We start from the raw sequence: 20,283 nt of genomic DNA on the forward strand, positions 1-20,283 counted from the left end.
ACCCTTCTCTCCATTGGTTCACTTGGGGAAGTAAGAATTTTCAGATCGATCGTAGACAAGATATTTGTGGCTTCTGAATCTATGCCTAGTTTAAGCTAAGTATTGAACTTGATTATTCAGAATTCTGATGTTTCAGCTCGGACCACTCTTAGCTTGGGATTTTCTTCTATTTTTCTTTGTTGCTCTAACTTTTGCCTAGATTGCCCTTTCAGGTTTTCAAACTAGCAAGCATGCTCTAGCTTTTGCCTAGATTACCTTTTCAGGTTTTCAAACTAGCGAGTTTTTTTTTCTTTGCTCTGATTGTTGTCAAGACTGTCCTTTCAGATTTTCAACCTTGCGAGCTTACCTTAATTTTTGCCTAAGTCGCCCTTTTCGGATTTTCAACCTAGCAGGCTTTTTTTTCTTTTCTTCTGTCTGAACTTCTGGAATTGCTGTCTGATTATGCTTTGCTATCTTTCTTGACTTTTCGCACGGTACTTAGGAGGACTTTTATGGGTAAGCTTAGGACTGGGTATAAAAATAAAGGAATTTTGAGGCTCAAAAAGCCAAATGCCCCTTGTGTGGCATTTCCTTTTAAATTATTTTCTTTTTCCTTGAATTTTCTTCCCCACTTTGACAATATTTATTTTTATTTTGAATTTTTTTCTTTTTAGATTTTTTCTTTGTCGGGGAATCTATTTTTTATTTTGATGTGGTTGGGCCTGAAGTAACTTTTCAGGTTGTCTACGTACCCCAAAATTTTGGGATCAGACCAAGACGTAGTTCTAATCTTCCCTTCCCTGGGTTAGGTGATCGGGTTGAGAAAGAAAAGGCATAATTTTTCTTTTTGAAAAGGCTGCAAAGGGGTTGAGAAAGGATATGTTGAAATGGGTAACTGAGTAATATGAGGATTGATTCGGCCAAAGATGGCCTCCTTAAATGTAGTACCGTTTGATTTGGTCAATGTTGGTTGGTTCTGGTAATTTGATTCCATCATGGTCTTGAAACCTGACAGCTTTTCTTGGTAGTATTTCCTTGACGATGAACGGACCTCCCTAATTTGGTTTGAACTTCCCTCTAGGGTCAAAGATAGGTGCTTGATTCTCTTTGAGTACTACATCCCCAACTTGTAAGTGACGGGCCTTGATCTTTTTGTCAAATGCACAGGCGACTCTTCTTTGATAAGCTTGCACGTGATACAAAGCTCTTAGTCATTTTTATTCGATCAAATTCAATTCTTTTTATCGCTGGCGAACCCAATCTACTTCTGACAACTGACTTTCTAACAAGACCCTGAGAGACGGAATTTTCATTTCAACCGGTGAGACTGCTTCCATGCCATATACTAAGGAGCAGGGAGTAGCTCTAGTAGAGGATCGAATCGAAGTTCAATATGCCGATAGTGCGAATGACAATTTTTCAGACCAATCTCGATGTGATTGACACATTTTCTTGATGATAGTCTTAAGATTTTTATTAGTTACTTCGACTACTCCATTAGTCTGAGGACGGTAAGGAGATGATTTGTGGTATGAGATTTTGAACTTTGAAAACAATTTAATAACTTTAGCTTTGAAGTGTGACGCGTTATCAGATATTAATCCCAAAGGTACCCTGTATTGACTTATGATAGCTGCAGTGAGGACAACATTGAAACGTTTTGTAACATCTTCTTTGATCTCGTTGGTATTTTCATTTCATAGAGCGAGTATCTATTCCATGTAGGACAACACCCAAGCTTGCACCTAACATATCCTCACCAAACCACGAGAACAAGTCTTTTGAAATTTCTAAGTAAATTTATTATCCCTTCGTGTTCCTCTAGGGATAGGATGGTTTCTACTTGAATCTCTTTAGGAATTATTTTCTGTTCCGAGGTCAATGACCTTTACTTTCTTGATTGAAAGTTGTTGAGTCCGACCCTTATCTTCTTGTTCAGGAAAAAATATATCCTTGAAACCAGATTATTAGTTAATTCGTTAATGCGCTCGAGGTATTCAAAAAATTTCTTTATCCAATCAAATTCAGAAGGGGCGACAGACACCTCTATGACTCGACAAACTAACTCGACTCAACAGAAAAAAGAGTTGACTCAATCTAAAGAAAACATGACCTTGCTGGATTGATAAAAAATGGACTCGAGCTAATCCAAATGACTCATGAAAACTCAAGACAAGTAACAACAATGGGCTTGATTATGGACTAAGGACTCGAGACATTGCTTATAACCGGGAAGACTGAAACACTATGATCTTTAGGGAATAACTGTGTAATTTTCAAAAATTCTGAGATCATTTCTGACTGTTGACTTGATATTGACGTTTACTCTAACTGACCGGATTTACAACCTTAGCTAGACGATGGACGATTGAGTTTAGGCACAATGATAACCCTGAAATCTAATCGAATGTGGATTTAATCAACTTTAGTATTACCCCCTTAATAACATTTTAAATGAATCCTGAGATTTTATTGAATTCTGTGCACCATTTCATAAAACAATTCATCTGTTCAATGATTATTCAGAAGGAAAATAATTTTATTGCACTCTTGAAAATTATTGGAAAATAATGTTTTTATTATATAAAATTTTTCACAAATCTGATTATTTTTTTGCAACATTTTTTGGTAATGTTCCAAGGTCCATGCAAAAATAGATTTTTTGTAAAAAACATATTTCAAAAATTTTCCATGCAAAAATAGATCTTTTGTAAATCATTTTTCCTTCCTTCTCTTTTCTTTTTGGAAAACATTTTTTCTTTGGAAAATATTTTTCATTTGGAAAACACTTTTCTTTTGAAATTTTTTTTTCTTTTATTAAAATGGATTAAAACCCGAATTGGAAAAGAGTTTGAATTCCATTTTGATTCAAATGGATCGGCCAATAATGATCATTGGATCGAGATGGGCTAGGTCACTATGAATCATCGCAAAAAATGGATTCTTTATTGGGTTGGTGCACCCATTTTGATTTTCAAAAATAACATTTTTGATCCTTGAGGACAATCATACACTCTGATTTCATCATTCACATCATTCACATACATTCATCAATCGAAAGCTCCATTCGATAAACAACCTGGGAACACCTATGATAAGTTCGAGTCATGACCTACAGGGAAGGTTTCTAGACTCTAAGCTTACTACGTGCAATGCATTTTATCTGGCCACCCTTGCCCAAATACGCCTATATACCTCTTGATACGTGGTGACTTGGTTTGATATACCGTATAGGTGATAATCTAAAATCTTAACTCACTTCTCTGAAGCCAAAAATAGCCAGTTTGATCTCCAGTTGAGAGGTGGCGCACGATGCTGAGCAATGGCCCACTTAAATACCTCTTGTCTAGAATAGACGTAGTCTATCCCCCTTGTACAATAGGGTACAGCGGGGCAAGATCTCGCTTAGGCATCGGTTTTGACCAAGAAGTGCAATTGATATACTTAGATTATCTTTTATATACCTATAGGTACGAGTCAAGAGTTGTAGCTTTCATAAATGGTTTGGCATCCCACGAGGGGACCGACTATGTACTAGTATTACGTTGGCAATCGGGACATGTGACTGTGTGGCTCACAATAGGTCAAAGGCTCAGGTCACTCCAGCCTGGGTGTGTAAATATACCCTTCAGAGTCACCTGATCAGACGGTACTGATGTCCCAGTTTGATATACCCTAAGGTACGTGATTGAAGTTGTGATTTTCATGAGTGACGTCACATCTCCGAAGAGACTGGGCCACGCACTAGTGCCACGTTGGCTATATAGGACGTGTAAGTGTGTAAAACAGTAACCGTGCATATGGTTTGTGCAAAATAGGGTGGGGTGTGCCCGGGGCCTTTTTAAAATAAATGGGCCCGTAGGCCAGATCACATCACTAAAATATGGATATTAGAAAAAATATGATCATAAAGCATAACTATCCAAAACAATCAAGATCAAGATTAAGGCATGCATATCACAGACATATCATACAAGCAACTAATCAAGATAGTGCAAAAAAAAAATCAAGATACCACAAAATAATATCAATCATCAATCAATCATTGAGTCACAAGAAAAATTCCCTTTTTTTATGATCCGATCAAAGATCACTTTGAGCGACCCTAAACAAATCAAGATTCCACCAAATATTGAATTAATGATAGAATGATACTTGTTGAGATAAGGAGCGATGATCACATTTTGTTTTCGTTTTTTTTTTTTTTTTGAAAAACATATGTGGCAAACTTTGGGAGAACATAGGTTAACTTAAATAACTCATAAGGTTTCAAATTTAGCTAAGGGTCATTAAACCAACGTGTTTCATCATATTGGTAATCCAATGTCACACATTTCTAGATTAAATAGAAAAGTTTGGATTTAAAAGTAAAATTCATAATTTTTTTATCCAATGTTTTGAAAATGAACGATTACAAAATCTCAAATCGAAAATAAAAATTAGTGATTTTCTTGAAGATTTTCTTTTGAAAGTTCTTAAAATTTCGATTTCCATAAGCCTATCGCATTGGATGATGATTTCATTTTTTCCTTTTTCGGTGGAGGACGGTTTGAACTTTAATTCGATGAAATTTTGAGTTGAAAATGTTGAAACCCACTAAGTGATTCGGTGAATTTGTAGTGTTCGACGTTATAAAAAAAATTTATTTCTTCATTGACGGCCAATGGGGTTCTTGGAAGATTGAAAATTCGGCACAAAGGGATTAAAAAGCCAAGGTTTTTTTAGTAAATATGGTTATTGGTTTTTTGCGCATGGAGAAGATAATGAGAAATAAAAAAAAATATAAAGCATTTTTATAAAGTAAATGTGGGACGAAACTGGTATTTTTAAACTTATTTTCATTTTTTACAATAATTCAACTTTCTAGTCTCAGAAACTAACGAGTGAATACTCTTTTTTTCATAATTTTTTATTACAGGCTTAATGGTACAATGAGATTCTTCCAATTCTTGTTCTAACAAAAAATTACTTTTCTAGCTTGTTCGACCCGAAAATCAAGGATTTGTAACTTTTTTCCTTTGAACTCGAATTTTAACGTGTTTATAGGTTAAAATATGTTTTTTAACCATTTTGAATCCAACGGTGAGGTCAAATTTCATTAAAAGTATATAGAATAAAATCCAAAAGTTTTACCCTAAGTCTTACTTTTTGAATATTCTCAAAATTCCCTTTATTTGATTTTCTTTGAGATATGAATTAAAAACTTGGGGTATTACACAAGACAAATGCTTTCAAAAAGATCAAAAACAAGGGAGGAGCCAAAGACTAGAGAGATTTAACAAAGTGAACCTCAACACAATAGAACCAAGCGCAAGAAAGTCAAACAAGCTACGAACTCAATCAAAACGCATGTACTCGAAGGGAGTTCAAAAGCTCAAGATCCTATCAAGGGAAAAGAAGTTGAGGAGTTGCTCTGAAGAAGGGATGACAAAAACAATCGGAGTAGGGTTGCAAATCGGCTAACATGGGGCGTTATCAAGGAGCTTCAAGGAATACCGTTTTCTCCGTCGATTTTGGCATTTGAACCACAAAGAAACTTCCAACCTTTGAAGTTCGAGAAATTCGATGGGACAAGATCACATTATGCATTATCGAAACCAGATGATTTTGTATCAATAAGATGATGTACTACTTAGCAAACTTTTTCCATCAATGTTCAGGAAGGCGGCTGTCGCAACCTCCGAGGTCGGTTAACCATTTTTCCAAGCTTGAATAAACTTTCGTGACGTAATTAATCCATAATCAGAAAATGAAGGTCGGGTTGAATGCTTTGTTTCACTTATGACAAGAAACAGGCGAGTCAATCCGAGCTTTCACTTCCAGGTTTAGAACAAAGCTACTAATCGTGGATAACCTAGATGAAGCAACCTTTTGTGTAGCTTACACGATTGCAGTTACACCAAGCTACTCGATTCATGAATCGTTGATCAAAGCCGACCTCACATAGTTAGAAAACTTATACTTGAATGTGAAAAAGTTCATCATGGTGGAAGAGACAATGAAAAGTAGGGGACATACCTTGACGGTAAAAATGATGAATTTAGTAAAGCCAATTAAAGAAGTTGAAAAACTTGAATAACCAAAGGCTAAAAGGAAGAAGAATCGAGATGAAGGGAAAGATCAATGTAGAGGACCAAACAAAATTATACCATGTTGAACACAAGAATGTTAGAGATACTGAGGTAGATTTGGGATGATCCAAATTTTATCCCATCACCAAGGAATTACCAAAGAAAGCTAGAAAGGACTTATTGTGAATATCATAAGGTCAAGAATCATCCAATGGATGATAGCTGTAGACTTAGAAACATCATCCAAGATATGATTAAGGATAGAAAGCTCAGAAGATACATGGCAGCTACCACATAGGGAAGAGAATGACGAAGATGGCAAGATGAACAAGCACCTCCCCTTTTGCCCCGAAAGATCAACAATGAGAACAAGATCGATGTAGAACGATCCACACAATTTATGAAGAGCACTATACAGAGAAACAAATAGGGAATGGTATCCAAACGAAAGTGAATAAAATAAGATGTGAGGTTGGTGTATATCAGGTCTCAATGGGAGTGAATATTGCACAAGTCCCAAAGTCGATCTGGGGAGACAAAGCCATAATCTTTACTCAAGAAGATCTTCGAGGAGTTGTTATGCCTCATTATGATGTTTTAATCATAACATGAATATAGGGGTGTAGTAGAATACGAATGATGGGTTGAGGTCCTTTCCTTCTCCCTAGGAAGAGTTGCCTCTATAAGGACGGATGGGGTTGAACTACCCTTCCTTAGCTGCTTAAAAGGTTGCCAAGATGTCTCAGTGATAATAGCAGTTACAGCTACATTAGCAAGAGAAGGGGCCAAATGCGTTTTCTGGACATCTGAATCGGTATCGGAGTCATCAGTAGGAGTATGGGATTTGATGAAAACCATGTCTATGAGGTCTTCTTCTTCACAGAGTAGCTAAAGATGACTCAGAGAGATTCTTCTTACCGCTTCGTCTTCCTCATCAACCTTAGTGGAAAGAAAATCAGTAACCCTATTGTAGAGGGTGGGGTCGACAAGAAGGTTGGCGATGACAACTGAGTCTAGGACTCTCTTTTCTTTGCTTAAATCTGAAAGAAGAATGAAACACATGAATTAGCAAGAAAAAAAGTATGAAGTGATAGAAAATAAAATTAACGAATGTTGGAACACTTATCAGCTCGATTGAAGGTATTGAAGAAGAGAGGGGGACTTCGTCTCCAACTGCAGACTCCCGCTCTTTGGCCATTTTCATCAGAAATAGGAACCTGTCCTTATCTTAGTAGGGCAAAATGAACAAGAGGGCTTTCCCTCTCCTCTGAGTTAGGTAAAAGAAGCCCTTCCTCCCAGGTACCTTTTGAGGGTGAAGTGAGATTAGATATCTAATAAATTGAGTTTCTCATCGTTGTTGAGCCGAGCATTAATTTGCTCGATAGTGTGTATGAGTCGGTAGAAATTACCACTCATTTGACCTTGAGCCCTCATATAGTAATTCAAGACTTCTCAAAGTAATCAATTGAGTGGTACTCAAAGGCCTACTTTAAATTATCACTAGAATACCATAATGGTATCCCAAGGAAAATCTTGTGAGAAAGGGGACTGCTTTGTATAAGAAGTCCCAACTTCGTCAAAGATACCATAAGCATCCTTAATTGTATCCATGAGAGGGCTAGAAGGGGAGTAATATTTCCCTTTAGTCATGTAGGAAGACAAGAAGAAAATAAAATGCCCTTACCTAAATCAGAAGGGCGATTGAGATGAAAAATAATTCCTTTAACCCCTTTGGACTTGGATAGAAACATAAGCAGTAGACCAGAGAAGAAGTAAGAAAGAATAGAAAATAGAAAATAGAGAAAAATAGAATGTAAAAGAAGAAGGAAAATAAGGAGTTTGAAGGTATTTATAGACTTAGGGCTATCAAGATTTATGATTCAAAACAAACAAATAAGATGACATAAGAGAATACGCCAATAATGAACAGCCTTCGTAGTGATTGAACACGATAATCGAGGTGACCAGTACGAACATGTGTGCTAGAGAACCAATCAGGTGAGGCCACATGGAAAGTGTAATAAGTGCACCATTATTAAGTTTCACACATGGCACAACCATTGAATTTTCAAAATAAATGTTTATCATGGCGTCTTTGGATTCTCGAGGACCTATTGGTGCAGCAATTAAGGCACACGAACAGAAAAGGGCGCCACGTGCCATAAATAATTAAGTCAAATCTTGGGGGATACATATTAAATTCGAACCCCCGAGAGGGAGTATTATGGATAATTATTTTAGTGATAAGATTAGATCATAACATGTGGCATGAATACAAATCGAGTCTCAAGAACATGGAAAGACGTCGCAAGTATCCAAGTCCAACAGATATAAAGTGACGAGTCCGAAGTCGAAACTCAGAATTAGAAGGGGAACATATATTCAACCCCCGAAATATACGAGATTAAGAGGACAAAAAATTAGGGATTTTCCTAGATATAAGGAATTTGTTACTAAATATAGTTCCATGAATCTAGACATTTTAAACAAATAGTGTTTGATCAACACTTCCTCGAGAATAGTTATGATCGATAAAAAATTAAGTCAACCATTTGTATCAAGCACAGAGGGTTTGTTTAAGGCCATAGAATACCTTTTTAAGTCTTAATGAAATCCTTAAGTTGCTTAACATAGACTTCTTCATCTAAAATGCCATTTAGAAAAGTACTCTTGACATCCATCTGAAATAATTTAAATTTCATAGAGAATGCTATGGACATCTAAATCCAAATTGACTTAAGTCTTGCAACATGGCAAAAGTTCCATCAAAATTAGCACCCTCAATATGAGAGTATCCCTAAGCTACTAGACAAACTTTGTTTCGGACAACATTGCCAAGTTCATCAGATTTGTTCTTGTATATGCATTTGGTTCTGATGACATTCTTATTAGATGGTTTGGGTACTAACTACAACACCTGATTTCGAGTAAATTGAAGGAATTTCTCTTGTATGACTTGAAACCAATATTCATCAGTAAGGGCTTCATCAATATTTTTGGGCTCTATTTTGGATGTGAAATAGAGATAACTGTTCAATGCCTTAAGTTGTTATCTGGTTTTAACACCGATGTCAGGATCTTTAAGAATTTGACTAGCAGGATGATCCTTAACAACAAGTAATATCTCTGAAACCTGAAACGTCGGGGGAGGTGAAGATGACATAGGAAATACTCCCTCATCCTCAACCTCTGGATCAGAAGAACTATTTTCCTTGATGGGTTGATTATCGATCACCACATTTATGAATTCTTGAATTGAGGAGGTCCTTAATTAAAAACTTGAAAGGTATGATTATTGAAGAATATCCCAAGAAGATTGTTTCGTCGCTCTTCGAATCAAACTTTTCCAAATATTCACGGTCTTTTATGATATAACATTTACTTCCAAAGACTTTGAAGTACTTGACATTCATAAACTATTTTGTTTAACCCTGCTCGAAGATATACTCGATTGATAATGTAGCAAGTAGTATTCATAGTTTTGGCCCACAGACTTTTAGGAAGTTTTTTATTATGAAGCATGATTATGGCCATTTTAAGAATAACATGATTTTTCCTCTTAGCAACTCCATTCTACTAGGGGTTTTAGGAGTTGAGAATTCATGTTGGATTCCATTTTCTTCACAAAATTGTATAAACCAACCATTCTCAAACTCGCCACCATGATCACTTCTAATTCTATCTACAACAAATTATTTTTCTATCTAAGTTCGCTTCATGATCTTTTTGAACTCATCAAAAGTATCAAATTTTTTCTCTTAGAAAAGCAACCCAGGTGAATCTAGAATAATCATCAACAATTACTACGAAGTATTTCTTACCTCCTAGACTTCTAACTTTAGTAGGACTTATGAAGTCCATGCCTAAAAGAGCTAGGGGTTTTGAGGTGGCAAGAGTAGTTGTCTTTTTGTAAGTGCTTCAAATTTGTTTACCAATTTGGCACTCCTATCAGACATCCCTCGTTTTTTTATCTAGCTTGGGAAATCCTCCAACTAAGCCTTTTGAAGCTATATGGGATAGGTTCTTTTAGTGAACATGAGTGAGTCGTTAACCACAATTGGATTTCATCAGCTTGTGCCATACTACTCACACAAGATATGGTGTTTTTTGTGTGTTTTCGATAACATTACAGTTATCAGAAGTGACAAGACTTCTCATTATAATGTTACCATCTAGGGTAGACGTCTCGTAAATTTCACGCTTAAAACTCACCAAGTGGTCTTTGTTACATATTTGGGATATGCTTAGGAGGTTTGATTTCAAAGCATCAACAAAAAGTATATTTTTCAACTTGGGCAATCCTAGTCCTATGATTGTGCCTCACCCAATAATCCTAGCAGTACTACCATTACCAAAGTTGACATACCCTCCATCAAAGTCAACCATGTTGCTAAGCTGTCTTTGGTCACCAATCATGTGTCTAGAGTAGCCACTATTAAGATACAATTAGGTAAAATTTCCAATTTTAAGAGTTGTTTTGATCACAAGGAACTTGTTATCCCCAGTTTTGGCTTACCATTATAGGATTGTCTTAGGGATTTGAGGATTATGTTTAGGAGGAGTCAGGAATTTCCTATTAGACTCAACTTTCTCTATGACAGGTGAGTTCTTCATAGGGGACCTACTCTTCTTGGATAATCTTGAAGGTAATTTCTTTTTTAGATTCCTTTTTACACCTTGATTACCTTTACCTAATTAAGAAAGTTCTCTAACTTTTACGTTCAGGAGAGTAATTTGTTTGTATAGTTCCCTAATATTGTTGTCTTATTTGGGAGGAGATGGATTCTTTACTTCCTTCAATTTAGGAGGCACCTTTATCTTAGTACTTTCAGCTTTACTTTGTAAAGTAGTATTCCTTTTATCATGTTTCTTCTTTTCAATCAATAAAGATTTATTAATAGAGCCCAGGAGGTTGTGTGGTAGACGGTCTTTGTATTCGATATACTCAAATTTCATGTGACCCATTACACCACAAAAATTGCATATGATGACTTTCTTGGAATTCTTCTTAGTGTTAGATGATTCTCTATGAACAAATACAGTGGAGGATGGAGGTGAAGTAGAAGTATACTTATCATAGCCCAGACCTCCTTTATTCTCATAGGTCTTTTGAACTTCTAGAAGTTTTTCTAACTCTAAACTTCCTTGAGCGTAATTACACTCAAGTCTAGCCTTTTGTTTCTACAACTCATTATTGTCAACTTGATAATTCTATTTTCATCGCAAATGTTTGATAATTCTATGATTTAATAGGCTATTGTAAAGTTCACCATATTAAGAAGATTTCTAAATTGTTGCAAGTTGGTGAGCATCTCATTGTTCTTATTAGTGACTTTCTTAGAGATTGAGGGCAAGCTATATTGTCGTTCTAAGGTTGTTTCGAGTTGAATATTAATATCTTCTAGTTGAAACCTTAAAGAGCATTTTTCCTCACTGACTTGTTCATATTTAACCTACCACTATTCCTTTTGAAGTTTTTCTTGACCATGTTTCTTGGTCAATTTCATATGACTAATGAATAGCTGGTCGAACGTTAACTGAAGTTCAAGTTCAATTTCATCGATGTGTTCTCTTTCCTCATACAAGGAAGAAGCATCTTGAGGAGGATTCTGATTTCTAGATTCCTGTTCTTCCTCAACTTCATCTTTATTGAGGATTGAAGTTGTGGTAGAAACCATAAGGATCCGGTGGGTATTATAAGTTTTTAGAATCTGAAGATCTTTATTTCTCACCTCCCAATTCATATGATTTGTCATCCCATGTGGCTTTTACAGTCATAATATTTCCCTTAGACTTAGGCCTTTAAGGACCTTTAGATTTTGGCTTAGAGGGACATACGGTAAAGTAATGGCCTTTTCCACCATAGTTGTAGCACTTAGTGTCTTCCTTAGATTTGAACAAGAATTTTCTTGTTGTCAGTCATCTTTTCATATATTGACTTATTTTATCAATGCGTTTGAAGCTTTTCCTTATAAATAATTTATGAAATCTTGAGGCAAGTAAGGCCAAGTCCTCTTCATCAAGGTCATTATCGTCATCTTCTTCATTAGTGATTTTTTTATTATCTTGGGAGAAGGATTCAATAGGGGGACGGGATGACCATTTAAAAGATAACTTAGACGAAGTGGTCTTAAAAGCCAATGTCTTCCCTTTAGAGGGAGGACCTTCGAGATGGAGCTCAAAAGTGGTGAGGAAACCCATAAGTTCCTCAATAGTCATAGTCTCCATATTTCGGTATTCCTGAAATTGAGGTCACTTTAAAAACGAAACTCTTGGGTAGGGATCTAAGGATTTTGGCATAAATTGTACCCTATGGGACCAACTCCCCTACATAAAATATGGAACTGTATATGTCACTTAATCGGGCCTAGAATTCTTGGATAGTTTCACTCTTCTCTATTTTAATATTTTCAAATTGAGTTCTAAGGAGTTGAAGTTTAGACTTCTTCATAGTACAAGTTTTCTCGTGTGTGGCCTCTAAGATTTTCCAGCCTTGTTTGGCCGACATACACATGCATGTCCTTTGATTTTCATCATTGAAAATGGTACTAGTTATGACATTAAGAATTTTAAAGTTATTTTTACTATTGATTTTATCTTGTTCAGACCAATTCTTTGATGGTCTTGGAACCATAGTGGAAATATTATTTACTTCTGTGGTGTCAACAAGAGGTTCCTAACCTTCCTCTATCATGTTTCATACATCCCTACCTAGGGAGCTAATGTATATCATCATTTTATTTTTTCGAAAGGCATACTTGACACCATCGGACATGGGAGGGCAAGTGAAGTTCCACTTCTCGGGTTTAGACATTATTCATAGTCACTAGAATTAACTCAAGCTTTTTAGACTTTTCTAGAGGAACCCTTTCTTATACCAATTGAAATTTTGGGCCTTGCCCGATGTTTAGACCTAGAGGGAGGGGGGCAGGTGAATAAGTAAAAATAAAAATCCTTTTAATTCTCCTAGATTATCTAAATAAGTCAATTGATGAGATCAAGATACTAAAAAAATTCCATCATCCAAGAAGCTAACCTATGTCTCAAGATTATGCTAAAGCAAGTGAATATATAGAGATGCACAAGCTTAACTTAAATCATTCATGACATACCATACAACTCTAAAATATGATGTAGACATTTTAGTAAACACTTGATATGCAAGTCATGACATTCATGTTGTTCATTCAAAATAGAGCATAGAACATAATCATAAAGGAGACACAAGGTTTATAGTGGTTCGGAAATTCTTATTTTCTTATCACTCCCTTTTTATTTAATTTTTCTTTGATTGATTTTTCAATGTTTCTTGGCTAAACCTCCGTTAGAGAGGTCGATGAAAGCGAAGAAAAGTACAATGAATGAACTTATTCTAAATCTATCATGCTTTAATGTTTTTAATTGATTTACTTTTTGTTTATAAGTATTGAATGCCTATTTTAAATTATCAAGAGTTTTAATGGTTTATTCTTAGATAAGGTCAAGTCAAATCATAATTAGTTCCGGTAATTGATTTTAGATGTTTATATTTGTTCATTTAAAAAGGAATTATACTTTTTAATTATTATGTGTGCTAAACTAGATTCACTTTCCTATTTATGGGTATTAGCTTTGTTTGAATAGATTGAGATAAAACGATTCGAACTTATTTTATTTATTATATTTGCTAGGGTGGATTTGACTGATTTAACTTTTCTTTTATAGTTTATATATTTCGTTAGTTTAATTAAATATTCATAAATCCATTTTTAATTGGTTACTCATATTCTTTAATTGATTTTAAGTTAGAAGGATAAATGGATAGTGTTGTTTCGATGGATCGACACTTGCTTGCCATGGTCTTTAGGATTTCTTTTTTTTCCTGTAATTATAGGCTTTTACGTAGGACCTTAGTTTCTTTTCTCTCAAATTAAACTCACCAAAAAGCGGTAAAAAGATTGAAATTTAACACTTTTAAAAATTTTCTTCTAACTTTTTGTATGTATGGTTTACATATGAATTTCAAATCTCTAGCTCATGTCTTAATTTTTAATAATAAGTTCTTTTTGGTTATTCCTTATTAAGAAAATCATAAAAATATTATTTTGAAAAATTCACAACATTTCTGATTGAGTTATTGGAAATATAAGTTTTATGAAAAAAGAGTCAACCCTCTTTTCTGTCTAGAGTGACGGGGAAAACCTAATCTAGTGAACTATGACTTCTTTATCTTTTGGTTAACTAGTTAGAAAAAAAAAAGAACTAGGGTTAGTATAACTTGGACATCAATCATAGGATTAGACTAGGTACCTTGAAAAAGGCTACTTGCTTTTTGAAAAAAAAAACACCAGAAAATGGTGATGTGTGAAAAAAAAGGTGAAAGATAAAAGATAGAAAAATGTGAAAAGACCAAATCAAAGTAAAAATTCTTGAACTGAGAAAGTAAAAAAATGAAAAGAGTCCAATGAGACCAAATAAAGTAGTTTCATTAGTGTGAAGGTCATCAATAATAAAAATGTAAGGTATAATATCATAAATAAAGCCCCTTCAAGGTATTAAAGTGAATATCCATACCTTTCACAATCATTGATAAGATACTTAGTTTCAAGTTAGAATTTAAGTGGAACCAATCATTCTTAACAATTAAGAGATGAAATTTTATTCCTGAAAAATATGTTGCTTTTAAAATTAGAAAAATTGCATAAGCACTCAAATTATTTTTGGAATTTTCTAAATTGAGGAATGGAAACCTAGAACTTTATTCAAACATAAAGGACCATTAACTGATTTGTGAAATGTCGTCATGTCCACCTTACATACTTTGATTTTGATATTGATATTTTCATGAAGAATTTTGTGGGTATATTCACTGCAAACCATCATGAGTCTAACTAGTCCACTAAGGGGAAGTTACGGGTTTAAGGACTTATTGTATTCGTTAAATTTAGTTGTGTAACATACGAAAGTGGTTTGTAATTTAGTTTTTGCTTAATTTTTCTCGGGACTAGCAAAATCTAGATTTGGGGGTGTGATCAGGATTTAGAAAGTGATTTTTAGAACCTTAATTTATGGATAAAATCTACATTAAATTATCTACTTAGATATAATTCATTGTTAGTCCATAATAATTATTGATTTTAATTAAATGAAGTATTTTGGAACTAATTACAGTTGTGTAACAAGAAAAAGTCACAAATTCCTAGAAATAAATAAGAAAAATCTAAAACATTCATTATGATCCAGGATCCGAACAAAGTCAACTAACCAAGATCCAGACCCAATAGGCCCTTATGGATCGTGACACCCAGGTTGGCTAGGACGACATGGTGAACACTGCATGATTTTCCTCGAGATTTGTACATAGTAAGGCGTTGTGACTTATATTAAAACAAGTTAGGGTTTTAAGTCCTTGTAAAATACAAAAGTGTGTCGATGTAAATAACAGATCAAACCAGAGCCAAATTATCTCATCTCCTCTAAGATCATCTTCTTTAGTTCTCTTTTATTTTTTTGTTTTTGAGTTTTTAGGTTTACTTTCTATGAAAGCTTTATAAATAAAAAGAGACTGACAAATTCGATTCCAAGATTAATAAAGATAAATTCTTCTTTTCTTATCTCTTCCTTTTTATTTAAGTTTTCTTTGATTGATTTTGCAATGTTTCTTGGCTAAACTTTCGTTAGGAAGGTCAATGAGCTGAAGCAAAATATAATGAATGAATTTTTTCTGAATCTATCATGCATCAATATTCTTAATTAATTTACTTTTTTGTTTATAAGTATTAAATGTCTACTTTAAATTATTGAGAGTTCTGGTGGTTTAATCTTATATAAGATCAAGATAAATTATGCTCAGTTCCGATAATTGATTTTAGATGTCTATATTTATTCATTTAAAAAAGAATTATACCTTTTAATTATTGTGTGTGCTAAACCTTATTCACTTTTCGATCTATGGGCATTAGCTTTGTTTGAGTAGATTAAGATAAAAATGATTCGAACTTGTTTTACTTATTATATTTTCTAGGATGGATTTGACTGATCTAAACTTTCTTTTATTATTTTTATATTTTATTAATTTAATTAAATATTCCTAAATCAATTTTTAATTAGTTACTCATAGTCTTTAATTGATTTTAAGTTAGAAGGACAATTAAATAACGTTGTCTCTGTGGATTGATCATTGCTTGCCAAGGCTTTTGTATTTTTATTCTATAATTCTTATTGATTCATAACTACAACTTGAAAATGGATCATGGCCTAAGTGAGTAAAATTATCGAAATACCCTTTTAACCATTTTATGCCAAATTGAGCTCTCAGGAAGTCCGGTAATTAAATGATTCAAGGATATAGTAGATCTTGCCCATATAAAATCCCCAAATACTCACCAAGAGTAGGTGATGGTCTAAGGGTGGTCAAATTATCAAAATAACTTTTATGACCACTTAGAGCTCCAAAAAGTTGTGATGAATTAAGGGCGAGGTATTTACTAATATGAGTCGACCTACAAGTAATCTAGGTGTTGGGGAATGGTCTAGGTATTCTTATTACCTTTTAAGTTTTACGTGCACATATTATGAGTGCTTTGTTGATGTGCTTAAGGTTGAGCTGCTGTACCAGGGTCTTCACATGTCTTTGATTGTAAACTAGTCCGCCGTACAACATAAGTCTTGGGATTGACTAAATGTCGAACGAACAACTATGCCCCAAAAGATCGCTTGTATATAGGTCAGAGGCGTCGTACCCCAAATATTATGCTGCGGTGGCTTACACCTCCTCGCGATCCTCAAGAGGTACATAAAGAATGTCGCAACTAGTGTTGTTCGAATTAAAAGGCGTTGTGACCTTAACAAGGGAAGAAAAGAGATTGGGAGAATACGCAATTTATGACCCTGAAGAGCCTTCACAAATGCACACAATGTGTAGGGGCTATTGTAGATAAGAGTGATACAGGCACCACAGGTCATCATGAAAGGGGTTCGAGAATTGGATTGCAGATGCAAAAAAGACTTGACATCTTAGACATAGCATCCTCATGGGATGACTTATAAATAGAAGGCGCTTTGCCTTATGTACCAAAGGGGGACGAACTTGCTACAGAAGCTTGTCAATGCCGTCATTAATAGTCCCCTAACATGGTCAAAGGGTCAACAGTAGATCACATCCGATGAGATGGTCTACAAAAAGTAAACATCGAAGTATGACTCTACCTCAGACCTCGAAAGGACAAGTTGCAACTACCACGCTGACATGATCTTACCTCGTATCTGAAAGGGATAGGACAAATAAACCCTAACGAAAAATGATGAGATGAGGAATAGTCGCTAGATATTCCCCTTACCCTCAAATCAATATAAAAAGGGCATCAAGCCATTATGAAAGAGGGGGAAAAAGAGGTCGTGATGATTCTTCTAGCTTAAGAACTCTCCCCATTCCCCTACGGTCAAAATTCCTAGTAGCCATCTCACTTTGTGTTGCAAGAAGGCCTAAATGGGCACTTGTAATTGGTTTAGTTAGATCTTGGAGTCATTTGTTCTCTTTCTGATTTGTTTAATATTTATAAGACCTTATCCGCTTCTAATTACGAGTTTTATTAATTAACTCTCCTCTATAAGCACTATAGGTTAAATAAGACAATACTTTTAAATTTGCTTCAAAATCAAAAGGGAATTTATTTGTTCACTTCAAAATTTTGAATTATAATCATTTTGTTCAACCCTAGCCCAATAAGACGAGAGAGGGCTTAGTCGACTTTGGCCCGATAGGGTATAGGGATGATTTAGCTAGAGCCTGTCCCTTTAGGTTCGGATCAGGACTCAGCCAATCCCATCTCGAACCCGCCCATTGACAGCCCTAGTGTAACGGCCGTGTACTCTGACACCTAGAGTTTAGGTGTAGCTCGTCCCGGAGTGTGACGCCCCACCAAACGCTAACACAAATCACAAGGCCACCTCGAGGCACTAGGTGGCACCTCAAAATTTTGACATGGTTTCCTCTGTTTATGTTAGCATTCAACGAAACACAAAACCTGATAATCTAAGTTATAACAAAACCTGTATATAAAGATGTAGATACAGGAAAATAACAGCGGAAGACTAATTACATTTAACATGTAAATAGATCAGAGTGCAAAAATTTAGCGATATACATGATTACAAAAATCCAGCCTCACTCTAACACAACCCTAACACTCAACTTCAAAATATGTATACACCTGGACGAAACTGACTACACAAAAGGGGTTTGGCCCTAGTGCTCATCGTGCCACAAATTCTGGTTGTCAATCTGACCGATCAGGTACTCCTCACTTACTGACTTTGCGCCTGCCTCCGTAACTGCAAGTGCTGAAGCTAAAAAAAAATAGGAAGGAAAGGGTGAGTAACAATGATTACCCAGTAAATCCACAAACAATTCCTACTAATAACCTCTCCTAATGTGATCGAATAATCATACTGCATCATTTCAAAATATGCAAGTTTTACAATTGAAATTACGATTAATTGGTACATACGGCCAGGGATAAGCAACTAAACAGTTTAAAAGTTACACATAACATCAATCATTCATACTCATTATACATTTATCCTTTTATACAAATATAGTTGACAACATTGAAATAATAGACATGCTTTGCAGTTTATAATTCGAAATATAATAACAGATACATAATACAAGTGGTGGAGTAATGAAATTTGAGCGTTGGAATTCACGACTGGATCACTCCCAGTCGGGACATGATGTTACTACATAAATCTGTATTTTAGTTCTTGATTTTGTGGCTGGTCATGTCTACCATGCTTGCGAGACCATTTATCCGGCTTAGGCTGGCCATTTGACGTGACCGTAAGCAATGGGTTTCTTTTCAATGTGTCAGAACGTTCAACTACTACTAGAGTGTTAGTGATCACTGACCAATCATCTTCGTCTATGCCTATCAGGCGTGCATGTGATTCCCAAAATAGCACTCCACTCGTATACGACCACCTTTACAATAGACGTTCACTGGTAAAGATAAGAAAGGAATGGACCCGGATTCCAGTTGTGACTCCACTCTCATACGCGTCCCATACCACGTATGAGTTTGGTGGTCCCTACCGTACATCCCAGGATAGTGTACCCCTCCAGATGATCCTTTGAGATTCGGATCTCGAAACCATTCTCATTGTTCTGAAATGGGGGGTAAATCTTTAATTTCATTAAAGAACTTAAGGTGACATTTACTTAAATGTTTTGAATGAAATGAAGGGTGAAAAATCAAGTATAGGAAATAGGAAAGTCAAGGTAAAAGTCAGAACTCAGTTCTGAATAGAACTGTTTCTGTCGATGGATGGTCGGTGGCAGAACCATAGTTCTGTCGGTGGGACTGAAACCTCCTGCTGATAGCATAAAATTTCACGCAAGCTTTGGGTTCATCGGTAGCAGAACCCTAATTTTGTCGGTAGGACCTACAGAATACCTTTGGTAGGTGCTGGTGGCACCGACCCTTTCCACCGACCGCACTGAATCATCACTCGAACTTTCGAGTTTTCGATCCCTTTTTTGAATTCTTCTTCCGTTCTTCGAATCATTCAACCTACCAACGAGTTTATGGTTAAAACTTGATAAAACACAATCAAAACATCTACTTCTACCATGAATTTGAAATCGAACAACAACTTTCTACGATTTAAAACAATAAGTTTTGTTTCAAAACCTAAATGCACATTTTTAGAAATCTAAAGTTACCAATAGGAATCGAAAGTCCCCTACTTGTTTGTGGACATCGAACGTGATAAACTCACATAATGATCAAGGTTGGTGGTGAAAGAGTTGATGTTGAGCTGAGTTTGATGCAAAGAGGACGAGGGTTTGCAACTCCTTCGACGATGGCACTCTCCTCTACTTCTACCCTAGAAGACGAGCCTCTACTAACAAGGCGACGCTTCGAGTTTGATGATACCTTAACTTACTTGCTGGTTTTTGGTGGAGGGTGAGGAAAATGGACGTGAATGGGTTAGCAAAGATGGTGAAGTTGTAGCCCTTATCGTGGCCAACAACTTTGCCTTCTTCGTCGAGGTTCAACGGTCATTCGTTCTTAACGGATCTTGAGGAGAAGAGAGAACCCTAGGTTGAGAAAATCTGAGTTTTGTATTTTGGAGAAGAAAGAGAATGACTTAAAAGAAAGTCAACTTTCTTTTATAACAAGGGCAAGGGCATACTTGTAATTTCTTTATTCTTTCTAGTTTCGATCGTAACTTAACTATTCTAGCTCGAAAA

The sequence above is a fragment of the Akebia trifoliata genome, chromosome 12 (assembly GCF_017979445.1).
Source record: "Akebia trifoliata isolate Shusen 1 chromosome 12, ASM1797944v1, whole genome shotgun sequence".
Classification (NCBI taxonomy): domain Eukaryota; kingdom Viridiplantae; phylum Streptophyta; class Magnoliopsida; order Ranunculales; family Lardizabalaceae; genus Akebia; species Akebia trifoliata.